Raw genomic sequence first — 12756 nt, 5'->3', positions numbered from 1 at the left:
AACCCCCCACTCACAGTAAAATGACCATCAGCCCCCCCCACTCACAGTAAAATGACCATCAGCCCCCCCACTCACAGTAAAATGACCATCAGCCCCCCCACTCACAGTAAAATGACCATCAACCCCCCCACTCACAGTAAAATGACCATCAGCCCCCCCACTCACAGTAAAATGACCATCAGCCCCCCCACTCACGGTAAAATGACCATCAGCCCCCCCACTCACGGTAAAATGACCATCAGCCCCCCCACTCACGGTAAAATGACCATCAGCCCCCCCACTCACGGTAAAATGACCATCAGCCCCCCCACTCACGGTAAAATGACCATCAGCCCCCCCACTCACGGTAAAATGACCATCAGCCCCCCACTCACAGTAAAATGACCATCAGCCCCCCCACTCACAGTAAAATGACCATCAACCCCCCCACTCACAGTAAAATTACCATCAGCCCCCCCCACTCACAGTAAAATGACCATCAGCCCCCCACTCACAGTAAAATGACCATCAGCCCCCCCACTCACAGTAAAATGACCATCAGCTCCCCCACTCACGGTAAAATGACCATCAGCCCCCCCACTCACGGTAAAATGACCATCAGCCCCCCCACTCACGGTAAAAGGACCATCAGCCCCCCCACTCACGGTAAAATGACCATCAGCCCCCCCACTCACGGTAAAATGACCATCAGCCCCCCCACTCACGGTAAAATGACCATCAGCCCCCACACTCACGGTAAAATGACCATCAGCCCCCCCACTCACGGTAAAATGACCATCAGCCCCCCCACTCACAGTAAAATTACCATCAACCCCCCACTCACAGTAAAATGACCATCAGCCCCCCCCACTCACAGTAAAATGACCATCAGCCCCCCCACTCACAGTAAAATGACCATCAGCCCCCCCACTCACAGTAAAATGACCATCAACCCCCCCACTCACAGTAAAATGACCATCAGCCCCCCCCACTCACAGTAAAATTACCATCAGCCCCCCCACTCACGGTAAAATGACCATCAGCCCCCCCACTCACGGTAAAATGACCATCAGCCCCCCCACTCACGGTAAAATGACCATCAGCCCCCCCACTCACGGTAAAATGACCATCAGCCCCCCCACTCACGGTAAAATGACCATCAGCCCCCCCACTCACGGTAAAATGACCATCAGCCCCCCCACTCACGGTAAAATGACCATCAGCCCCCCCACTCACGGTAAAATGACCATCAGCCCCCCACTCACGGTAAAATGACCATCAGCCCCCCCACTCACGGTAAAATGACCATCAGCCCCCCCACTCACGGTAAAATGACCATCAGCCCCCCCACTCACGGTAAAATGACCATCAGCCCCCCCACTCACGGTAAAATGACCATCAGCCCCCCCACTCACGGTAAAATGACCATCAGCCCCCACACTCACGGTAAAATGACCATCAGCCCCCACACTCACGGTAAAATGACCATCAGCCCCCCCACTCACGGTAAAATGACCATCAGCCCCCCCACTCACAGTAAAATGACCATCAACCCCCCCACTCACAGTAAAATGACCATCAGCCCCCCCCACTCACAGTAAAATGACCATCAGCCCCCCCACTCACAGTAAAATGACCATCAGCCCCCCCACTCACAGTAAAATGACCATCAACCCCCCCACTCACAGTAAAATGACCATCAGCCCCCCCCACTCACAGTAAAATGACCATCAGCCCCCCCACTCACAGTAAAATCACCATCAGCCCCTCCACTCACAGTAAAATGACCATCAGCCCCCCCACTCACAGTAAAATGACCATCAGCCCCCCCACTCACGGTAAAATGACCATCAGCCCCCCCACTCACGGTAAAATGACCATCAGCCCCCCCACTCACGGTAAAATGACCATCAGCCCCCCCACTCACGGTAAAATGACCATCAGCCCCCCACTCACGGTAAAATGACCATCAGCCCCCCCCACTCACGGTAAAATGACCATCAGCCCCCCCACTCACAGTAAAATGACCATCAGCCCCCCACTCACAGTAAGGCTGGGTTCACACGCACTCTTTACGGACGTAATTTGGGCGTTTTATTCCCGAATTACGTCCGAAAATGCGGCTCAAAAGCGTCGGCAAACATCTGCCCATTCATTTGAATGGGTCTTACGATGCTCTGTGCCGACGGTCATTTTCTTTACGCGCCGCTGTCAAAAGACGGCGCGTAAAAAAGACACCCGCATCAAAGAAGTGCCTGTCACTTCTTGAGACGTAATTAGAGCCATTTTCCCTTGACTCCATGGAAAAAACAGCTCCAATTACGTCCGTCATGGACGCAGCGAAAAGCGCCTGCACATGCCATTATGGCTGAAATGCCTCCTGAAAACAGCTCCGTAATTTCAGCCGTAACGGACGCTGCCGTGTGAACATACCCTAAAATGACCATCAGCTCGTCCACTTACAGTAAAACGACCATCAGCCCCCCCACTCACAGTAAAACGACCATCAGCCCGCCACTCACAGATGCGCCCTGTAGATAGTACCACACAGCCCCCTTGTAGGTCGTGCCACACAGCCCCCTTGTAGGTCGTGCCACACAGCCCCCTTGTAGGCCGTGCCACACAGCCCCCTTGTAGGCCGTGCCACACAGCCCCCTTGTAGGCCGTGCCACACAGCCCCCTTGTAGGTAGTGCCACACAGCCCCCTTGTAGGCAGTGCCACACAGCCCCCTTGTAGGCCGTGCCACACAGCCCCGTTGTAGGCCGTGCCACACAGCCCCCTTGTAGGTCGTGCCACACAGCCCCCTTGTAGGTCGTGCCACACAGCCCCCTTGTAGGCCGTGCCGCACAGCCCCCTTGTAGGTCGTGCCGCACAGCCCCCTTGTAGGTCGTGCCGCACAGCCCCCTTGTAGGCAGTGCCGCACAGCCCCCTTGTAGGTAGTGCCGCACGGCCCCCTTGTAGGTAGTGCCAAAAGGCCCCATTGTAGGTAGTGCCACACAGCCCCCTGTAGGTAGTAGGGATGTCACGATACCTGAATTTGGACTTTGATACTGATACTTCGTGTAGTATTGCGATTTCGATAACAAAAAGATACTTGGCCAACAGTAATTAAAAAAAAGTTCTTCCATTTTCGGATGTGAGGCGCGAGGTGTGATGATGAATTTAACCTCCATTTGCCTCACATTAATAGTAATTAACCCCATCATGTTAATGTGTGAGGTACATGATGGGGTTAATTACTATTAATGTGAGGCACATGGAGGTTAAATTCATCGCACCTCGCGCCTCACATTAATAAGTGAAAGAAGTTTTTTTTTTACAGCGTACACATCATAAATGACGCCCAAAAATTGTTGTGCAGGTTATTACGGCCGCGCCAATACCGAATGTGTCAATATTTTATGTATTGAGGCTTATTTTAATGTTTATTGTATTTTTTTAAATTTAACATTACTTTATTTTTAAACTTTAATGTACGGGCATATATCTATATACTGATAGTACACAGGCATATATCTATATACTGATAGCACACAGGCACATATCTATATACTGATAGTACACAGGCATATATCTATATACGGATAGCACACAGGCATATATCTATATACTGATAGTACACTGGCATATATCTATATACGGATAGCACACAGGCATATATCTATATACTGATAGTACACAGGCATATATCTATATACTGATAGCACACAGGCATATATCTATATACTGATAGCACACAGGCATATATCTATATACTGATAGTACACTGGCATATATCTATATACTGATAGCACACAGGCATATATCTATATACTGATAGCACACAGGCATATATCTATATACTGATAGCACACAGGCATATATCTATATACTGATAGCACACAGGCATATATCTATATACTGATAGCACACAGGCATATATCTATATACTGATAGTACACAGGCATATATCTATATACGGATAGTACACAGGCATATATCTATATACTGATAGCACACAGGCATATATCTATATACTGATAGTACACAGGCATATATCTATATACTGATAGCACACAGGCATATATCTATATACTGATAGTACACAGGCATATATCTATATACTGATAGTACACAGGCATATATCTATATACTGATAGTACACAGGCATATATCTATATACGGATAGTACACAGGCATATATCTATATACTGATAGTACACAGGCATATATCTATATACTGATAGCACACAGGCATATATCTATATACTGATAGTACACAGGCATATATCTATATACTGATAGTACACAGGCATATATCTATATACGGATAGTACACAGGCATATATCTATATACTGATAGTACACAGGCATATATCTATATACTGATAGCACAAAGGCATATATCTATATACTGATAGTACACAGGCATATATCTATATACTGATAGTACACAGGCATATATCTATATACTGATAGTACACAGGCATATATCTATATACTGATAGTACACAGGCATATATCTATATACTGATAGCACACAGGCATATATCTATATACTGATAGTACACAGGCATATATCTATATACGGATAGTACACAGGCATATATCTATATACGGATAGTACACAGGCATATATCTATATACTGATAGTACAAAGGCATATATCTATATACGGATAGCACACAGGCATATATCTATATACTGATAGTACACAGGCATATATCTATATACTGATAGTACACAGGCATATATCTATATACTGATAGTACACAGGCATATATCTATATACTGATAGTACACAGGCATATATCTATATACTGATAGTACACAGGCATATATCTATATACTGATAGCACACAGGCATATATCTATATACTGATAGCACACAGGCATATATCTATATACAGATAGTACACAGGCATATATCTATATACTGATAGTACACAGGCATATATCTATATACTGATAGTACACAGACATATATCTATATACTGATAGTACACAGGCATATATCTATATACTGATAGCACACAGGCATATATCTATATACTGATAGCACACAGGCATATATCTATATACGGATAGTACACAGGCATATATCTATATACTGATAGTACACAGGCATATATCTATATACTGATAGCACACAGGCATATATCTATATACGGATAGTACACAGGCATATATCTATATACGGATAGCACACAGGCATATATCTATATACGGATAGTACACAGGCATATATCTATATACTGATAGTACACAGGCATATATCTATATACGGATAGTACACAGGCATATATCTATATACGGATAGTACACAGGCATATATCTATATACTGATAGTACACAGGCATATATCTATATACTGATAGCACACAGGCATATATCTATATACGGATAGCACACAGGCATATATCTATATACGGAGAGTACACAGGCATATATCTATATACGGATAGTACACAGGCACATATCTATATACTGATAGTACACAGGCATATATCTATATACTGATAGTACACAGGCATATATCTATATACTGATAGTACACAGCCATATATCTATATACTGATAGTACACAGGCATATATCTATATACGGATAGCACACAGGCATATATCTATATACTGATAGTACACAGGCATATATCTATATACTGATAGCACACAGGCATATATCTATATACTGATAGCACACAGGCATATATCTATATACTGATAGCACACAGGCATATATCTATATACGGATAGTACACTGGCATATATCTATATACTGATAGCACACAGGCATATATCTATATACTGATAGCACACAGGCATATATCTATATACTGATAGCACACAGGCATATATCTATATACGGATAGTACACTGGCATATATCTATATACTGATAGCACACAGGCATATATCTATATACTGATAGTACACAGGCATATATCTATATACTGATAGTACACAGGCATATATCTATATACTGATAGTACACAGGCATATATCTATATACGGATAGTACACAGGCATATATCTATATACGGATAGTACACAGGCACATATCTATATACTGATAGTACACAGGCATATATCTATATACGGATAGCACACAGGCATATATCTATATACTGATAGCACACAGGCATATATCTATATAAGGATAGCACACAGGCATATATCTATATACTGATAGTACACAGGCATATATCTATATACGGAGAGCACACAGGCATATATCTATATACGGATAGCACACAGGCATATATCTATATACGGATAGCACACAGGCATATATCTATATACTGATAGTACACAGGCATATATCTATATACTGATAGCACACAGGCATATATATATATATATACTGATAGTACACAGGCATATATCTATATACGGATAGCACACAGGCATAAATCTATATACGGATAGTACACAGGCATATATCTATATACGGATAGTACACAGGCATATATCAGATAGTACACAGGCATATATCTATATACTGATAGTACACAGGCATATATCAGATAGTACACAGGCATATATCTATATACTGATAGTACACAGGCATATATTTATATACGGATAGCACACAGGCATATATCTATATACGGATAGCACACAGGCATATATCTATATACGGATAGTACACAGGCATATATCTATATACTGATAGCACACAGGCATATATCTATATACGGATAGCACACAGGCATATATCTATATACGGATAGTACACAGGCATATATCTATATACTGATAGCACACAGACATATATCTATATACTGATAGTACACAGGCATATATCTATATACGGATAGCACACAGGCATATATCTATATACGGATAGCACACAGGCATATATCTATATAAGGATAGCACACAGGCAGATATCTATATACTGATAGTACACAGGCATATATCTATATACTGATAGTACACAGGCATATATCTATATACTGATAGTACACAGGCATATATCTATATACTGATAGTACACAGGCATATATCTATATACGGATAGCACACAGGCATATATCTATATAAGGATAGCACACAGGCAGATATCTATATACTGATAGTACACAGGCATATATCTATATACTGATAGTACACAGGCATATATCTATATACTGATAGCACACAGGCATATATCTATATACGGATAGTACACAGGCATTTATCTATATACTGATAGCACACAGGCATATATCTATATACTGATAGTACACAGGCATATATCTATATACAGATAGTACACAGGCATATATCTATATACTGATAGTACACAGGCATATATCTATATACTGATAGCACACAGGCATATATCTATATACTGATAGTACACAGGCATATATCTATATACAGATAGTACACAGGCATATATCTATATACTGATAGCACACAGGCATATATCTATATACTGATAGTACACAGGCATATATCTATATACGGATAGTACACAGGCATATATCAGATAGTACACAGGCATATATCTATATACTGATAGTACACAGGCATATATCAGATAGTACACAGGCATATATCTATATACTGATAGTACACAGGCATATATCTATATACGGATAGCACACAGGCATATATCTATATACTGATAGTACACAGGCATATATCTATATACGGATAGCACACAGGCATATATCTATATACGGATAGTACACAGGCATATATCTATATACGGATAGTACACAGGCATATATCTATATACTGATAGCACACAGGCATATATCTATATACTGATAGTACACAGGCATATATCTATATACTGATAGTACACAGGCATATATCTATATACTGATAGTACACAGGCATATATCTATATACGGATAGTACACAGGCATATATCTATATACGGATAGTACACAGGCATATATCTATATACTGATAGTACACAGGCATATATCTATATACGGATAGCACACAGGCATATATCTATATACGGATAGTACACAGGCATATATCTATATACTGATAGTACACAGGCATATATCTATATACAGATAGCACACAGGCATATATCTATATACGGATAGTACACAGGCATATATCTATATACTGATAGTACACAGGCATATATCTATATACTGATAGTACACAGGCATATATCTATATACTGATAGCACACAGGCATATATCTATATACGGATAGTACACAGGCATATATGTATATACTGATAGTACACAGGCATATATCTATATACGGATAGCACACAGGCATATATCTATATACGGATAGTACACAGGCATATATGTATATACTGATAGTACACAGGCATATATCTATATACTGATAGTACACAGGCATATATCTATATACGGATAGTACACAGGCATACATCTATATACGGATAGTACACAGGCATATATCTATATACGGATAGTACACAGGCATATATCTATATACTGATAGTACACAGGCATATATCTATATACGGATAATACACAGGCATATATCTATATACGGATAGTACACAGGCATATATCTATATACTGATAGTACACAGGCATATATCTGTATTAATTCATGGCCGCACGATTTTGCAGATAAAGGGACGGTTTACCCGCGTTAACGTGCGGCCATGAATTAATACACCCTTTATGGCCGCACCATTTTGCAAATTACAACAACTTACCCCCTATCCATTCTCTATGGGAGCGCCGGAAAAAGCAGAACACTGCACTGGGCTATCTCCGGCGCTCCCATAGGGAATGAATGGAGCGGCAGTGCGCGTGCGAATGTAACCGGAATACCCCTTAACGAAGTATTTGACAGCCGCTCCTACATAGTGCCAGGCACCCCTTGAGAAAGCCACAGGCGAAACGAGCGTCGGGGCGCTCTTCTATACCGCTGGGTCACATTCAATCTCCCATACATGGGTAAGTGCATATATCGGACTTAAACTTGGCTTTATGCCATTTTTTCAAGGCACCAATTACTTTTCAGTTACTATAGGCCTTTTTGAGTTAGGCATATTGTCCTTCTTTACACAGCTTACATTTCAAAATTACTCCTATTCTGATGCACCCTATGTTGGAGCTACATTGAGCTACAGTAATTGTGCATACCATCAGTGTATTAAAAATATATATATATACTCAATGTATACATATGTGATCCGCACAAGGATTTATTTTAGATTCTCTGTCTTTGTCATTTAATGTATTTTATGTTATCAATAAAGATCTTTAATTTTTTCATATGTTGATATGTATGGACTCTTTTTTTCTCTTTTTTTTCTCTTGTTTATTATATATTGTTAGAGTCCTTATCTCTAATTATTCATATGGGTGGTTGAGTGTTGTCTCCCACCTTTACACGTATTTGTCCTGTGAGACATCCTGTCTAATTAATAGTGCCAGCGCGGTTGTTGGCCGCGTTGCGACAGTGTGAGGGCCGCTCCGTGTGGCCGTACCCTAAAGAATCCTTTCTCCCCATACATAACGCTAAGTTCCCCTCCCCCATGATTCATAATAAGCTCCTACACCACAAAATAAACTATACAGAAGTCCCCCTCCCCACAAAATACATGTATAAAGAATCCCCCCACACTCCTATAGCATTTAGGGCAATGTCCCCTCCCCCACAAAATCCATCTTTGCAAAAAAAAATCCATCCTGTTACCCATCACATAAAGCCCCCTCTTTCCTCCTCCCTCACACAGCACATAAATAAACACAGATTAACCTAAAGCTGCTGCTCTTACCTGACACCGGAGCTCCGTGGAGGAGTCTTCACTGGGGCAGCAGCACAGCAGGAAGGAGCTGCGTGTGACACTGCAGTACAGGCTGTGCCGATTGGTGGAGCAGACAGAAGCACCTGCTGCTGCTCCTCCAATCAGCACTCACTTCACACAGCCGTGGAGAGGAAGGAACATTTCTCCTCTCTTCGGCTCGTGCCCACTGGCGCCCCCCTTACAGCATGGCGCCCGGCGCCCTGTGCGACCGCACGTGTCACACATAGCTAAGGCCGGCCATGCGCGGCTGCGTGATTTTCGCGCAGCCACCATCATTATGGCACTCTGGATGTTTGTAAACAGAAAAGCACGTGGTGCTTTTCTGTTTGCAAACATACTTTTGACTGCTGTTGCGCGAATCACGCGTGTCTCACGGAAGTGACTTCAATGGGTGCGTGATGCATGAAAAACGCAGAAATTTAGGACCTGTCGTGAGTTTTACGCAGTTGTCACGCAGTTTGTGTTTGCGGTGGAGAGAGGAGGGGGGGCCTGTAATTTAGAGACCCCACTCTCCTCTCTCGACCACAGACAGTACAATACAACAATGTATATATATTTATATATATTTATAATATAAACTTAGACTTGCAGCTTTGATCGCTGCTCGAGTACATTACACTACCTACGTAGGGCAGATTCAGACGAACGTTGCGTTTTTGCGCGCGCAAACAACGCTGCGTTTTGCACGCGCAAAAACCATTTGACAGCTGCGTGTGTCATCCGTGTATGATGCGCGGCTGCGTGATTTTCGCGCAGCCGCCATCATAGAGATGAGGCTAGTCGACGCCCGTCACTGTCCAAGGTGCTGAAAGAGCTAACTGATCGGCAGTAACTCTTTCAGCACCCTCGACAGTGAATGCCGAACACAATATACAGCAACCTGTTAAAAAAATGAAAAAGTTCGTACTTACCGAGAACTTCCCGGCCGTTGCCTTGGTGACGCGCCTCTCTTGACATCGGGCCCCACCTCCCTGGATGACGCGGCAGTCCATGTGACCGCTGCAGCCTGTGCTTGGCCTGTGATTGGCTGGAGCTGTCACTTGTACTGAATTGTCATCCCAGGAGGTCAGACTGGAGGAAGAAGCCGGGAGTTATTGGTAAGTCAGAACTTGTTCTTTTTTACAGGTTCATGTTTATTGGGATCGGTAGTCACTGTCCATGGTGCTGAAACAGTTTAACTCTTTCAGCACCCTGGACAGTGACTATCTCCTGACGTCGCGTACCGGAATTTTTTTGCCGGGTTCGGCCAAAACGAGTTCGGCCGAACCCGGTGAAGTTCGGTTCGATTGTCCGGGTTCGCTCATCTCAAAGATACTCCATTTGGATGTTTGGAAACAGAAAAGCACGTGGTGCTTTTCTGTTTACATTCATCCTTTTGACAGCTGGTGCGCTGTTTCAGTCGGTTCACACGGAAGTGCTTCTGTGCGACCTGCGTGGTTTTCACGCACCCATTGACTTCAATGGGTGCGTGATGCGCAAAATATGCGGAGATATTGAACATGTCGCGCTTTTTACGCAGCTGACAAACGCTGCGCAAAAAGCATGGACTGTCTGTACTGCCCCATAGACTTGTATTAGTCTGTGCGTGGCGCGTGAAAACCACGCGGCCCGCACGGACCGAATACACTTTCGTGTGAATCCCCCCTAACTGTCATTGTGACGTGACAGCCACACTGACAGGAAGCCTCGGAGGACCGGCCGGAGGTTGCTCCTCCGGGGCTTCCATACGTGGCAACCCGCAGGTCATTGTCTGGCCTCCGATTGCTACGACAAGCATCGGCAGTCCCCGCAATCACTTAGTGGGGGCTGCCGATGTGCTTCAAACACCTTAAATGCGACGATCGCAATCAGTCGCCGCATTTATGGGGTTATTTGCCGAAATCTGCGGCGATGGTCCGCTGACCGGCAAGACTGGAGTGTCAGCTGTCAGGGACAGCTGACCTCCCGGTTCCCGTACATTGTCCGTTAGGACAGAGTGCGCTGGGAACCGCTCCGCAACTGTACGTACTGGTGCGGGAAGCAAGCCTCTGCAGGACGTACAGTTGCGGCGCAGCGCGTGAAGAGGTTAAAAAATATAATATTACAGGTTATGAGTCCCAGATTCTGGAGATTGGACGTTGATCCCGGGATTTATTCTGATTGCCATATTTAGAGTCAGGGTAGAATTTCCCCCCAAATGAAGTAATTGGCATCAACCTCATGGGGTTTTTTATCTTCCTCTGGATCATCACGGTAGGATTATAGGTTGGACTTGATGGACCGGCGTCTTTTTTCAATCTTATCAACTATGTATCAAAATAATGCGAAATATTTGGGCGGAATGATGATTTATTAATGAAACTAGATGTAACGTGATGACAGCGGTTCCAGCTGGATAAGGAAACTTCTCCCAGAAATAATACAAACGCTGTAAAAGCCTGATAGGCCGGTATCGATGATAATATCTGTTGGACAAAATGAAAATATAAGTCATTCTGAACAAAACAATGAAAATTAAAGATTTTATGATAATTTGGAAAACTAAAGCCTTGATTCTGATTTGTGGCGAATAAATAAGTGCCAGAATGTATAATATCGATCCCTATAGTGTCAGGGATCATTAGCCTGTATATTGCTTGCAAAAACATTATTACCTGACATTAACTAAATATCAGTATATTTCACAAAGAATGTGAATGTATGCAACAAGATGGAGTCTGCATAAGGAACACGCCTATGGAAGACACCGCCCCTGGAATGCAAGAGGAGGGTACAGATGAACTCACAACTGGATAGAGCCAATGGGGCTTAAGCACGTCCCACATCTCTAGGGAGGAAACTTGTAATTCTTTGTTTAATAAAGTTCAGTTGTACTTCCTACTTCACTGAGGGAAGATCTTTACCAACAACTCTGTCTGGTATATTTCTTCCATGCATGCCCTCAGTTTCCAATTTACAGAGGTGGTTATTCGGTGTAGAATAACAGGGAAAAGGAACCCTGACAATAGCATGCAGTTGCATATATCACCTATTGACCCCAATTGTAGAAAAATAAAATGTTTGCAG

The 12756-nt window shown here is 43.1% G+C and overlaps 1 long non-coding RNA gene across 1 annotated transcript in view; it reads right to left on the bottom strand.

Moving 5' to 3' along the window:
• The window catches only part of LOC142652329 (uncharacterized), a 38356-nt gene extending 28557 nt beyond the window's left edge, over positions 1-9799 (bottom strand). Inside the window, exon 1 of the long non-coding RNA XR_012847816.1 lies at positions 9682-9799. This is a non-coding gene — a long non-coding RNA (uncharacterized LOC142652329). The remainder of the gene's footprint in view (positions 1-9681) is intronic.
• Between the last annotated feature and the right edge of the window lie 2957 nt (positions 9800-12756).

This window comes from Rhinoderma darwinii, chromosome 5 (genome assembly GCF_050947455.1).
Source record: "Rhinoderma darwinii isolate aRhiDar2 chromosome 5, aRhiDar2.hap1, whole genome shotgun sequence".
NCBI lineage: Eukaryota > Metazoa > Chordata > Amphibia > Anura > Rhinodermatidae > Rhinoderma > Rhinoderma darwinii.
Note: the sequence above shows the minus strand (reverse complement) of the source record. Positions and strands in the feature narration are given on the sequence as shown.